A 12549-nucleotide genomic window follows, 5' to 3' on the forward strand; every position below is an offset into this window, starting at 1 on the left:
ATCCTGCAGCTGTGTTCTGCTCTGCAGCCTCTCCCTTCAGCAGCTTCATCTGGGTGCAGGCATAGGAGCAGATCCCCCAGGCAACGCTGTAGCCTTTGCTCTCATAGGAGTGCCCCACCACTCTGCCTTGAGGGTCTGACCTGTGCAGGTGGCCACAGAATGGTGCTCAGTTGCTGGGCTATTGGACTTCAAGTCTCTCTACCTGGCCAGTGGAATGTCTGTCCTTCAAAGACACAGTCTCACAAGTGAACGGCCGTGCAACCCGCTGCACCACAACCCAGCCGATGTGCTATGCCCTGTTGGACTGTCCTGCTGGTGATGCTCCTGGTCACTCCTACCCCCCAGGGCTGCCATGTGTGGGAGTGGGGGGTGACCACTGTTAGTCCAGGATCCACACATGTCTCATCAGCCGTTCTTGTGTGAGCTGCTGGCTCTGTCAGGTCTTGAGGTTTTCCAGGCTCAGTAGCCTCCCCACCAATACACTGTGATCCCCAACTCTTCTGCAGAATGTGCCTTCTCTGGAGCTGACCACCTCTGTGATATGCCTCTTCGAAGAAATGGCGTAACAGCCTTTTCATTGTAAATTAGAATTGTCTAATAGGAAAAGAAGACGTTAATACTTCAAAACAATTAGATTTGTTATCATTGGTATCACCTCATTTTGGAGACTTTGCAGTCTCATTGGATCATTTGTTTCATTTGTTAACAGAAAAAAATTTCCTTGTCTTATTCTTGATGACACTGAGTAATGGGTTAGATAGTTATATGTGATAGAGTAAGATTAGTATGAAGTCCAGTTTTGTTAGACTACATGGGAAAAAAAGAATAACTCAGGAGTTCACCTAGAGTTTGACTATGAACTTAATTTTAATAGTAGAGATATAAAAAATCTGAAAAGATACTCATTTCCAGTCTCTTTGAATCTGTAATTTTGGTCCAAACTAACAAAACCACCAAAGTATACTGAATATTATGTTTCTGTATTTTTCTCGGTTATATTAGACAGCAGAGTTATTAGTGTGAATGTAAAAAAGAAGTCCAACCACATGAGTTGATAAGGAAATATTTCTGTAAATTTTTGAAACAATTTGGCCAGAATTTTAGCTTTTTCAACCTGATTTATAGTCATACATTTCTCTTAGGACTAATGATGCCTCTGTTTCCACTGCAATTTTGATCCACAGTTTCAACCTAGAACTAAAAAAACCCATGAGAACTTTTATTTTTAATAAATAGTAATTTTCTAAGAAAACAAAAATCTATCTTCTATTCTTAATGACCAAAGTAAGCCTTCATTTTTTTATGAGATACGAGATTACAACTAGCTGACAAAGCAGCAAGATTCCAATATGATCCTGAGCAGAAGACCACTGTACACAGCACAGCATGACCCACAAGACAGATAACCTGCAGAGGTGCAGGCCTGTGCTGTGCTGTCCCTCATGTCAGACAAGGACATAGGGGTGCTGACCGACAGCCAGCTGAACATGACCCAGCTTATGCCCAGGCAACCAAGAAGATCAACAGCATCCTGTCCTGTATCAGAAACAGCATGGCCAGCAGGGCCAGGGGAGTGTTCATCCCCCTGTACTCTGCACTGGTGAGGCTGCACCTCGAATCCTATGTTCAGTTCTGAGCCACTCACTATAAGAGAGACGTCGAGGTACTGGAGTGGGTCCAGAGAAAGGTAACAAAGCTGGTGAAGGGTCTGAAGCACAAGTCTGATGAGGAACAGCTGTGGGAACTTGGGGTGTTTAGTCTGGAGAAGAGAAGGCTTGGGGGGGACCTTACAGCTCTCTACAACTACCTGAGAGGAAGATGGAAAGAGGAGGTGGCTGGTCTCTTCTCCCAGGTAACAAGTGATAGGACAAGAGATCATTACCTTAAGCTGGGCCAGGGGAGGTTTTGATTGGATATTAGGAAAAAAATCTTCCCCAAAAGATTAATCAGGTATCAGAACAGGCTTCCCAAGGAAGTGGTGGTGCCATTGTCCCTGGAAGTCTTCAAAAAACATGTAGATGAGGCTCTTAGTGATGTGGTTTAGTGATGGACTTGGCAGCTCTGGGGTGATGGTTGGACTTGATCATCTTAAAGGCCTTTTCCAGCCTTGTTGAAAACTTTTCCAACCTGGTTGATTCTATGATTCTATAATTCTATGTCCAGCATGACTACACAGATCTCACAGCTGCAAGGAAATTTCAGCCAGCTGGTGGTAACAGATGAGCCTGCAGGCCGCTCCCACTTGGTACTAGTAATCATGCCGTCTGTGCAGCCTTGTCTTTATCTGAAAATTCAGCCAGAAGTTCTGTGTGAAAATCCTTGGTGTTTGTCAACGATGAATAAAGGTTGTCTAGGTTGGCTTTTTTTTTCTCTCTCTCTCTTTTTATGATCAAAATGGGGTACTCTTCCACAAGCAGGAGCTTCATTGTGTGCTGTGTCCTGATCAGAGCCACGTTTGATGTTACACAACTTGAGATTTGCAACATCTGAGAGATGCAAGATCACCTATACTACCCTCTTTTTCTGTCTAGGGTTGTCTTTAACAAACAATATTTGGATTGACACTATACCAAGTCTGAGTGCCTTTCTTACTGGGATTGCAACAAACAGGCACATTCTGGTGTAAAACAGATGCTCAGGTGTTGCTCAGAGGTGAGAAACTGCAAACTGAAGTGTCTTTGAGGAAAGTTAGGAAGCAGTTGTAGCTGAGATAAGTTGTGCAAGCAAGTCTCCATTAGTGGAAAAAAAAAAAAAACAAACAACCAAACAACAAACAGTAGCGCAGAGGAAAAATTAAGCATGTAAGAGAAATTCCTACTCTTTCAAATATAGGTACAAAATATACAGTAAGTATGAATGCCAAAAAAAAACTAGAGGAATAAAATTATAGATACTCTGAATAGCTATGTAAGCAGAAGTCAGTCTAAAGTTTCTGTGTTGCATTAAGAAGACTTCAATCTCTAATACAGTGCATTGACTGCTGGGTCCCCTGAATCAGAATAGTTCCTTTGAGGAGGAAGAATGCAACAGGGTATTAGCAGAGAAACCTGTGATAAAATTAGTACAACTGACAACTTGTAAACCAGGTGGCATTAAATACAAAGACTCCTACATATTTTTGTGAAATATTATAATAATGCCAAGAGAAGAAAAGAAGACTTAGAATCTTTATTCATATTTTATATTGTTTTGATTTGTTTAAAACTAAGTAGTTGCCTTTTCTGTCTACTGCACATCAGTTAAGGTGGCAGGAGAGCTATCAGCTTACAGACATATGGTATGGGGATGCCAAGGAAATTGTTCCTTTTCTATTTTTTCACCCTGGGACATTTCCCTTTCCATGAAGTAAAATAAAACTGAAAAGTTTCTTATTAGAGGTTGTTCAGAGTAGCCTGAAGAGATCTTATTAAATGTTTATATTCTGCACTTGTCAAAGAGTGGAAGTGTCCTCTGTGCAACTCCTTCTGTAGAGGTTCAAAATTCGAATGTTACCTGTGCTATCTTTTTTCTGTCTAGTGTTATCTTTAACACACAGCATTTGGATTGACAGTTTAGGCAGTCTGAGTGCCTTTTTTACAAACCAGCACAACCTGATGAAAATTGTTTTTTGCTAAAGGAACACATTCCTGCAGACCATCATTAATTAATACACATTGTCCAAAATACCTGAATCTCAAACAACAACTGAATCTTGACTATGAAGAGTTTTCACTGCTTCTGTTTTCACTGCTTCTGTTGCTAAGGGGATGACTTTTCTGTTAAAATAACATTCATGTGAATCCTAATTTTTAATAGCTTTTGAGAAAAAGAAGAAGCAGAAAATGCGTAACAGTGTAAGACAGGGAAAATAGCTGAACTATGTTCCAGCTTTCAAAAACACTACTTGCCCCTTCTAGAAGGGGAATATTTTCATTTTCTCAGACAAAGAGCCATAACTTTTGTTTTATATAGTTAAGCTTGAATATTTCAAAACTGAGCAATCTTAATGGAAGGTTTTCTGTTACTTTCTTGGACACTTCTTTTTTTTCTTAGACTCATAAGTACTAAAATATTAAGACATGCATAACCTGCTTTTGTTTGTTTTATATGCAAAAATAAGTCAGATATTTGGATTTATATTTTTTTCTCCTTTAGGTGAGTCATTATGAAGCAAAAGCTTCAAGAAGCAAATAAAATTAAACAGTTGTATAAATTGTATAAGTAATTATTTTATTATATATTAAATATGTTTTCAGGGCACAAATGATTTTTTTTTGCACTATGAAAATCAAAGACTTTAATCAAGATTGTGTTTTCTTTCCATTCAACTAACAGCTAAATGAATACATATATAAATAGTGAAAATAGAATATTTTCAGGAAGTGGTTTCTGAAAGCTGGAAATATAGATGAAGATAGAGTCATCACAACTCCCTTGAAAAGACACTAAATTTTCAACAGAAGTTATTTTATGTAAACTGTCTCTTCATTGTTTTTTTTCCCCCTCCATTTTTTTTTCCTTCAAACTAAGAGCCACAGTAATTAAAATACCTCTTAATTTGTAATATTGCATCTGTTTAATCATAAATTTGTAGCTTTTTCTTTTGGATATGGTTACCTACATCTTTGTGATCTGTATCCAAGATCATTATCCACACATTAGGAACAGTTACATTTTCAATTTAAGTGACAGAAAGGAAGCTCCCTGCTTCTTGAATGCACTTAACAAAATATCATGTTAAGCGTTGCTTCACTAAATTCCAGTGACTTACAGTTGGGAGAGTACGGATAACAGTTTGGCCTTTAAATACTGCTACTATATGATACGATGACTCTTTACCTAACTACCTAAACTGAACTTATCAAACAATTAATTGAAATTGATGATCCTAATTTCAGAGATATTGTTAACTATGAGGGTATTCTAATTGGTTGCCCCCATTTACAGCAACTCTCAGTCTAATAAAGAGTGAGGCAGCGTTTGACTTTCTGGTTCATCGTATACAGGCTTTTACCAGTGTTTAGCACTGCCTGCCAAAATAAAGGTCAAGCAGGTATTAGGCTGTTGACTGTGGATATATCAGGGTATAGACAGCAGCAATGGAAAATATCTATAGAAGATCTGTGTAAGACAAGTTTTGGTGCAACGTCAAATGGGCATAGCTGACATATTATATAATATTAAATAATTTAAATAATTTAACTGGAAATTAAAAAAAGCATTCTATAACAAAGTCCAAAGAAATGCAAAACAAATAAATGTGGAAATAAGTCTTTCCCTCTCATTTTTCTGCCACTCTTAGTAATAATACCATAACCAAGAATAGAAAGCATGTTTTACTTCAGAGTGATTTCAGTATTTGTACCACAAGAAATGAATTATTGCTACCTATTCCATCATGCTTATTTGATATAAATGTAAGATTGTGATAAAATGTAGAAATATAAGACTTGGTTGAAATGGCTCTTGAATGAGTTTCATTAATAAAATACATAAGTATAGCATGGAAACTTGTCATGGTGTTGTAGACAACGAATTTCTAATGTGCTGCAGTGCACAGTGTGCGTGTTAGAAACATATTATTAACTGTAAATTGTGGACTATAATATAGGACAAATTTTTGCTGGTACCAGATGTTTTTCTTACCCTATTGCTAAAGAAATGAAGTGCCTAATACCTGTACTTTTTCTCCCTATTATTAAAGAAGGATTCTTTTGTGTTGTGGGAACAAATGACAGGTACTTTAGGGTGTATGTTTAGTAGAAAATAAGGAAAACTCCATCTTCTATATAATGGGGTAGGTTTATGTTACACGGAACGAATGCACAACCTACCATTTTCATCACGTTCACAAAATATGACCAACACTGGATAAGCTACTTAACCTAAAGTCCTTATCAGAAAAATAGAAAATTTGGTTATTTCTATTTTAAGTGGCAACTTATACTTTGGAAACTTTGGTATAACTGTCAGTCATCGGGGTTAACAAATCTCCAACTCCAGCTTCTAGGAGGCCTTATATGCCATGGAAATATTTAAGCTAAGTTCAATAGATTTAACAGCATGTGAAATTGTAATGATTCAAGAACCAAGTGTCACATGCAGCCTGACAGTGGCCAAATTGGAGATCAGTGACACTGGAAAAAGAAAATCTATTCTTAGAAAAACAGATTAAAAAAAAAAAACCAAGGCATTTCTGATCCAGGAGTCATTAGTAAGAATTAAACTTATTTGCATGAAAGAACATCTCCTCTACAAGCAGAAGCCCTAAGATAAAGCTTGGATTTGGTAGCAGGGTGGACAGCAGAATATTTTCCCATTTATTTCATGAGCAGCATAGACTCTTGTTAAAAAAAAATAAAATAAGCCGTACAAAAATCCTATAAAAATGTACAAAATCAGACAATTTTTCCATCCAAGCTTTTGCTTTAAGAGTTTATTCCTAGCTGAAAAATGATACACATTCTTTTTCATTTGTATCAACTCACAGTGAAAATCTATAGAAAATAAGTGACCCTTTTTTTCTCACTTATGGCATTTTAAAATAGTATTTCACACAGCATTTCATAAATCACTTTATGAATTCTTAAATGCATTCATTACAGTTCTTGATTAGCTGAAAATAATTACAGTTGTCTGTAAGTCCACTTACTCCAAATGATTTTGTTGGGAAAGTTGAAACCATTGTTAAATTATGTAGCCTACATAGAAAATACACTCTTAATTGGTGGCTGGGTAAATGGTGCATTAACAGAAAAATTATTCTATTCAGATTCATGGCTTGGCTTTTTGTTGTTACTTTGCTTTGGTTGTTTTATTGTTTCTCTTCTTTAAATGAACCGCTTTCTTTTTTTTTCAATCCTGCCTGAAACACTCATAGTTGCATTTATGCTGCCTCTTGCTGCGCAGTGTGCTTTGTGTACACTGCATAAAGTAAAAGGAGGCAAAGAAAGAATATTAGTTAATTCCTTCAAGAACGTGGTATTTTTGTAAATGGCATTTTGGTGCCAGTGAATCAGCATTTTTCTAGCACTGAAGTGCCATTTCTGAAACTAACACATATGTATGGATTACTTCAAACAGTGGGGATTCAGCAGTGTGAAAGATAAGATAATGCTCCCTTAAGCATGCTATGGAGAGAATGGATTTCTGTTAGCATTTTGAAAAAGAAAAAAAAAAGGCAAAAATATTAAAAATCATATTTTTTTAGGTGTCCCAGATGACATACATTAGACAAAACTGGATTTTAAATACGTCCTTAGGACTGAATTTACTGGGACATGAATGCATAAGAGGCGGGAACTTGGCTACAAGTCTGATGCAGTAGATCCTGCAAGAATTAAAATTACTAAGACTGTATCAGCTGGAAAACCATTCTATTTTGAAGCTTGTTAAGTAAATAGAATATTTTTTCTAACATTGAAAATAGACAATAGATTGTGTTTAACTGTGATGAAAAAGGTTTTTGCTCTGGCAAAATGATGTAAACCTATATGTGGCTGAATGTAAATCTTATAGGTAGCCATGCTTAGTAAGAAGCTAAAGAAGCTAACACTTTATTACATTTTCTTACATTGCCAACACCTCCTTCATCCTCCTTGTAAAAGCAACTTTACGTCTTTGTTCAGATGATAACATTTGTTCAATTTAGAAAATATCACCTCTTACACAAGAGGGTTTTGAAGAAAATGCGAGATGGATCATTGAACAACTGTAAAGCAGTAGTTTGGCAAAGACAATCTGTTTATTGAACATAAATAGAGTTGTAGATGTTCATTTTCTGGGTTAAGTAAAACTGGCCTGTCCACATAAGAAACGTTGGGTGATTATTTTCTTTTGGCAGGATAGATGACGCATCATGATTCCGATCTTGTTGTTGTTCCTACATTCTGTCAAAGCCCTCTTCTTTGTCTGCTGGCAGGGGTCATGGGAAGGAATGGGTTCCACCTTGGATGGATAGATAGAATTGGTTTATTTACAATTCATCAATTCATACAATACATTTCATCAATCAAAGTTAAGATCTTAAAATTGTCCGTGCTTGTCTAGGGAATATTTACACAATATATACTGATGTAAAAACCACCCTATTTTATAAACAGTGAGCAACCTTTTCTGGTAGGGAACTGGAGAGTACTAATCCAGCTTATAACTTGTAATTGCTTTGATGTCATTTTCCACTTGCTCCTGAAGGAAATCCAGTAAATTTAATAGTACTGGTATTCGTCAGTTCTTGAAATTGATTTTTAAGATGTTGATATTTCTTTACTTCTTCTGTCGCTGCTTCTGCCAAAGATTTTGTTTTAATCTTATATCTAACTGTGATGTCAACTACAAGGGCCTCCTCTCCCTTAACAAATGCCAGGTCTGGCTTATATAACTCATTATGTTCATCCTTCAGCAGCAGCTACTGGATTATTATTCTTTTTTCTTGGCTTCATTCACCAATATCTCACATAGCTATTTATGTCTATTAGTACTTGCATTCTAAATAAACATTTTATCTTGTAGTATTCTGTTTCTGGAGGTAGTTTAAGACAGAGTTAATGTTTGTAGTAAAGATAAAAGCCAAAAAAAGCATTACTGAAAGTTTTTATTTTGCAGTTCCTTCACTAGTACAAAACCATAATTACTGGAAACAACACCAGCTAGACTAAGCTACATAATTTCTGTGTCCTGTAGGGCTTTATAAATTTTTCCAACAAAAAATGTTATATCTTTAGAAGTTATGTTAGGTAAGAAACAAACCAGTAGACAACAAGACAAATACCCAAGAGACAGTATTTTTTTCTTTCTTCGTAGAAGTCATTTCATGAAAAATAAGCCAAATACTCATCCTGCTTCACTGAGAGTACAGTCAAAATAGTATTGTTGCACTTCAAGTTCAAAAGAGCTGCTCCATATCTCAGTCCACAGACATTCCTAAATCTCTTGCAGAGTAGAATCTCAGGTTGAGGAGACTGTGAGGAACAATCTTCTCTACAAAGATAACAGACCTGCAAAATAGGACAAATGGTTTTCAGGTCTGTACAGTGGAAATCAAAGGACTTAGAAAGAAAAACACTGTACCAGATAACAGTGACATACATTGCATGCTTACGGTACACACTGGAAAGGGTCTAGGTCTCTTAATGTCTCCTTTAAGAGGTACATTCATTGAGTTTCTCCTAAATTCTTTGTGAATTTTGTCTTATTTTCATACTGTACAGAAATGTCCCTAAATATTAGTCTCAGATATTGTATGTATTTGTTATTTTGAGTACAGATATCTTGTCAGGGTAAGGTCTCATATGCTTTTTAATCTAAATATCCAAGAGTCTATTTCATCAGGAAGCTCTTTAAGCTTTGAAGTTCATTCACTTCTTCCTTCACTGAATTTGATGCAAGTGTGAGAAACAGCAAAGTCATCCAGCAGTTATGAAGATAAATATATTCCTTGTTTGACTGCTTTACAGACTTTTATTGATTCTATTTATTTTTAAAGATGTTGACTCAATTTTACAGTCTGATTACACTCAGATTTTTTTCTTTCCAAAACTGAAACATAGTTGACTGTTCATGCACGTATGCACCTAATTTACAACCTACAAATACTTTGACAGTGTTAACTAACTAAATTCTACTAAAAGTGAGGGGAGCTCTTTCTATTTTGTGATATCTATGTCACATACACTAATGAAGTCTCCTAGTAAATTTAATGCAAAATACATAAATCAGGTTACTGCAATGTATTGTGTTTTAAGAGGTGTTCAGCCACTGTAAATAATAGTTCAGCCACTGTAAATAATGTTTTAGTACATACAGCTATTAGGGTATCTGACAGAAGCATGGTATCTGTTAATCAAACTGACTGCAACCTACATGCAGTGCTTTAACTGTTGCTAGTATTAGAAAAGTTCCCTAATGTCAAACCTGAATGTCACCTGTTATAATTTAAGCCCATTACTTTTAATAATTTACAGGATGAAAAATGGGGAAAAAATAATCTCATACTTTGGTAAAAGCCTAGATGACAGTCAAAAGGTTTTCTTAATTCAGCAACCCTAATTCCTCCAGTCTCTACTGATAGGTTGCTGATTGGTATTCGTGTTTTCCTCTGCTGATTCCAGCTATCATGTATTTCTTTGAAGTATGAAAAATCCTTGACAGAATGCTAAGCAAAGTTTATACTCATGCATTTTCTACTCTTTCTGTTTATGTTGTCTTGTTCACTTGCTGTTTGTAGCTGCAAGACACTGTCAATTAATGCTTTCCTTGTAATCCATTCTAGCTGTGCTTTCTGTACCATATTTTGCATGGGTACTGTCTGCAAAATCATTCTGACCCGCTATTTCTGCAGCTGATTTTTTTTTTCCTGCCTAATTTCACACTTGAACCTTTTGAATGTGTTTGGTTTGCTTTTTTTTGTTTGGTTTGGTTGGTTTGTTGGGTTTTTTCCTACAGGAAAATGGAATTGTGTTCAGTGCTCATTTGTATGGTTCTTGTGAACTCAAACCATACTTTCTATGGAACTGTCAGATTCCTTCAGCATAGAGCCTACAAAAATGCTATGCACCTATTTTATTTTTTATCCTAATAGACCCAGAAGAAAAAATATGGAATCCTTCTCCTCATATGTTTTCACCTTTACAATAAAAAATTCAAAAATATTTTCTGACTACCATTTGCAAAGAGCTTTGCAACTTAGCTTGTAGGAATTTCATACAGGATAGATTTCATTAATTTGCTTCAGAAGGTGCTATATGAGACAATTTCAAAAACCTCAGCAATTCTAGAATTCCTGTTTTCCTCTGGTCAGAAGTTTTTGTTGTTTGTTTTTTGTTTGGTTTGGGGTTTTTTGTTTTTTGTTTGTTTTCTTCTGTCAACACACATTCTCTTATACTGAATTTAATGGAAACTTCAATGGGAAATGTCAAAATCAGTGTCTCAGAGACAGTGGTTACCATTGTATTTGGGCTCAGATGAGAATCGGCTATAAGCTATATGAATAAATCTTAGTTATATGATTCTGTGAGAAGCAAATTCTGTGTTTAGAAATTAGGCGAGGTTGCATAAGGGATCTGAACATTTAGTCAATGGCAAGGAACACTGTATACATCAGAGGGAGGTAATGAATTTAGTTAAGCCAATACAGAATTTTCTCATCTACCTTCAGATATCTATAATATAGCCTAGACATCTGAGCTACTATTCAGAGTTTTCTTTATAGTTACTATCAAAACAAATGCTGCTGCAGGGTGATTCATGTAACCTATTTGGGGATGAGAAGAACTGCAGCCTTTCAGCAGCTCTTTACTGACCATAAAAGAAGTTCAGAGAATTAGTCCAGATGGAAATCAGGACTGATGACCCCCATCCTGTCTTTGAGTGAAGTATATGACAATAATTTGGGCTCTCTCTGTGCCTTTAAGACTTTCAAGCTTAGGTGCCAAGCATGTGAGAGTCATATTTGATGAGAAGTTCTAAACCTGGGTTAATTCACAGTAACTGTTCCTGGACGAAAAGGGAGAACAAATTCTGCAATATCAAGCTAAAAGTCTGGTGTTAAGAAGAATGAGAGTAAATTAAGTTAAATCCTTCATTATTATTACTTTTTTTTTCTGTGTCAGCATAAAAAAGCTTTATGTCATTGACTGTACTATTTTGCATTTTATTTATTTTCTCAAATTTAGCCTAATCTGTGGTAAAAGTGGGTTCAGGGAACTCTCTGACTTTTGCCGTTTCCTTAAGATGGCAGTCCTTAGAAATATGACATGAAGACGCCTCTAACATGACCTGTTCCACCTCCACTGCATATTTTACGGCACATCCATGGCACAGTAATCTCTCTTTCAACTTAGCTTGGTGGACTAGCTTGAGAGCTGATAATGCTGTAGTCTATAAGGAAGAAATATCTTTTGGTAACTAGCACTAGCCAGCAAAACAGGGATGAGATATGTATCAGCTGTTATAGTTGGCAAGTGAAGGAAAATGAATTGTAGGAAATTAGATATATAATTAAGAAATTAATGTGGTTTGCAGTTGTTTAAGCCATTAATTAACTTTACCTTATGCTTGTTTTGAATAATTGTTTATAATATCTTGCTCTTTTGAACAAAATTATTGGTGCTTGTTTTGAATAATTGTTTATAATATCTTGCTCTTTTGAACAAAATTGCCTTATTTAACCAAATTATTATTATTTTGAACTAAATTATTTTTAACCAAATTATTGCAATGTTCGTTATATTTTGATTTTTTAATGTAAATAGTATATTTCAGTAATTTATTTTGAAATACCTTGTTATTCCTTGTATAAATGTGGGGAATGTATTTTAACAGAAAGGAAGGGAATTAAGTGTACTACACATGATGATGAAATGTAAGATTTTTTTTGTTATTGTTTTGTTTTTAAAGTCCTATTGAAATATGAACTTAATGTTATCTTTCCTGCACAAATTTTGCATGTTTTCTAATTAAACTGCATGCACTAATTAAGTTGCTAATACTCTCCACTCTCCTATCTTACTCTGTGATCACAGATGTGACTGTTTTTCAAATTTTAGTTGATGTCACTACTGATATCACTAC

Source organism: Lathamus discolor, chromosome Z (assembly GCF_037157495.1).
Source record: "Lathamus discolor isolate bLatDis1 chromosome Z, bLatDis1.hap1, whole genome shotgun sequence".
Classification (NCBI taxonomy): domain Eukaryota; kingdom Metazoa; phylum Chordata; class Aves; order Psittaciformes; family Psittacidae; genus Lathamus; species Lathamus discolor.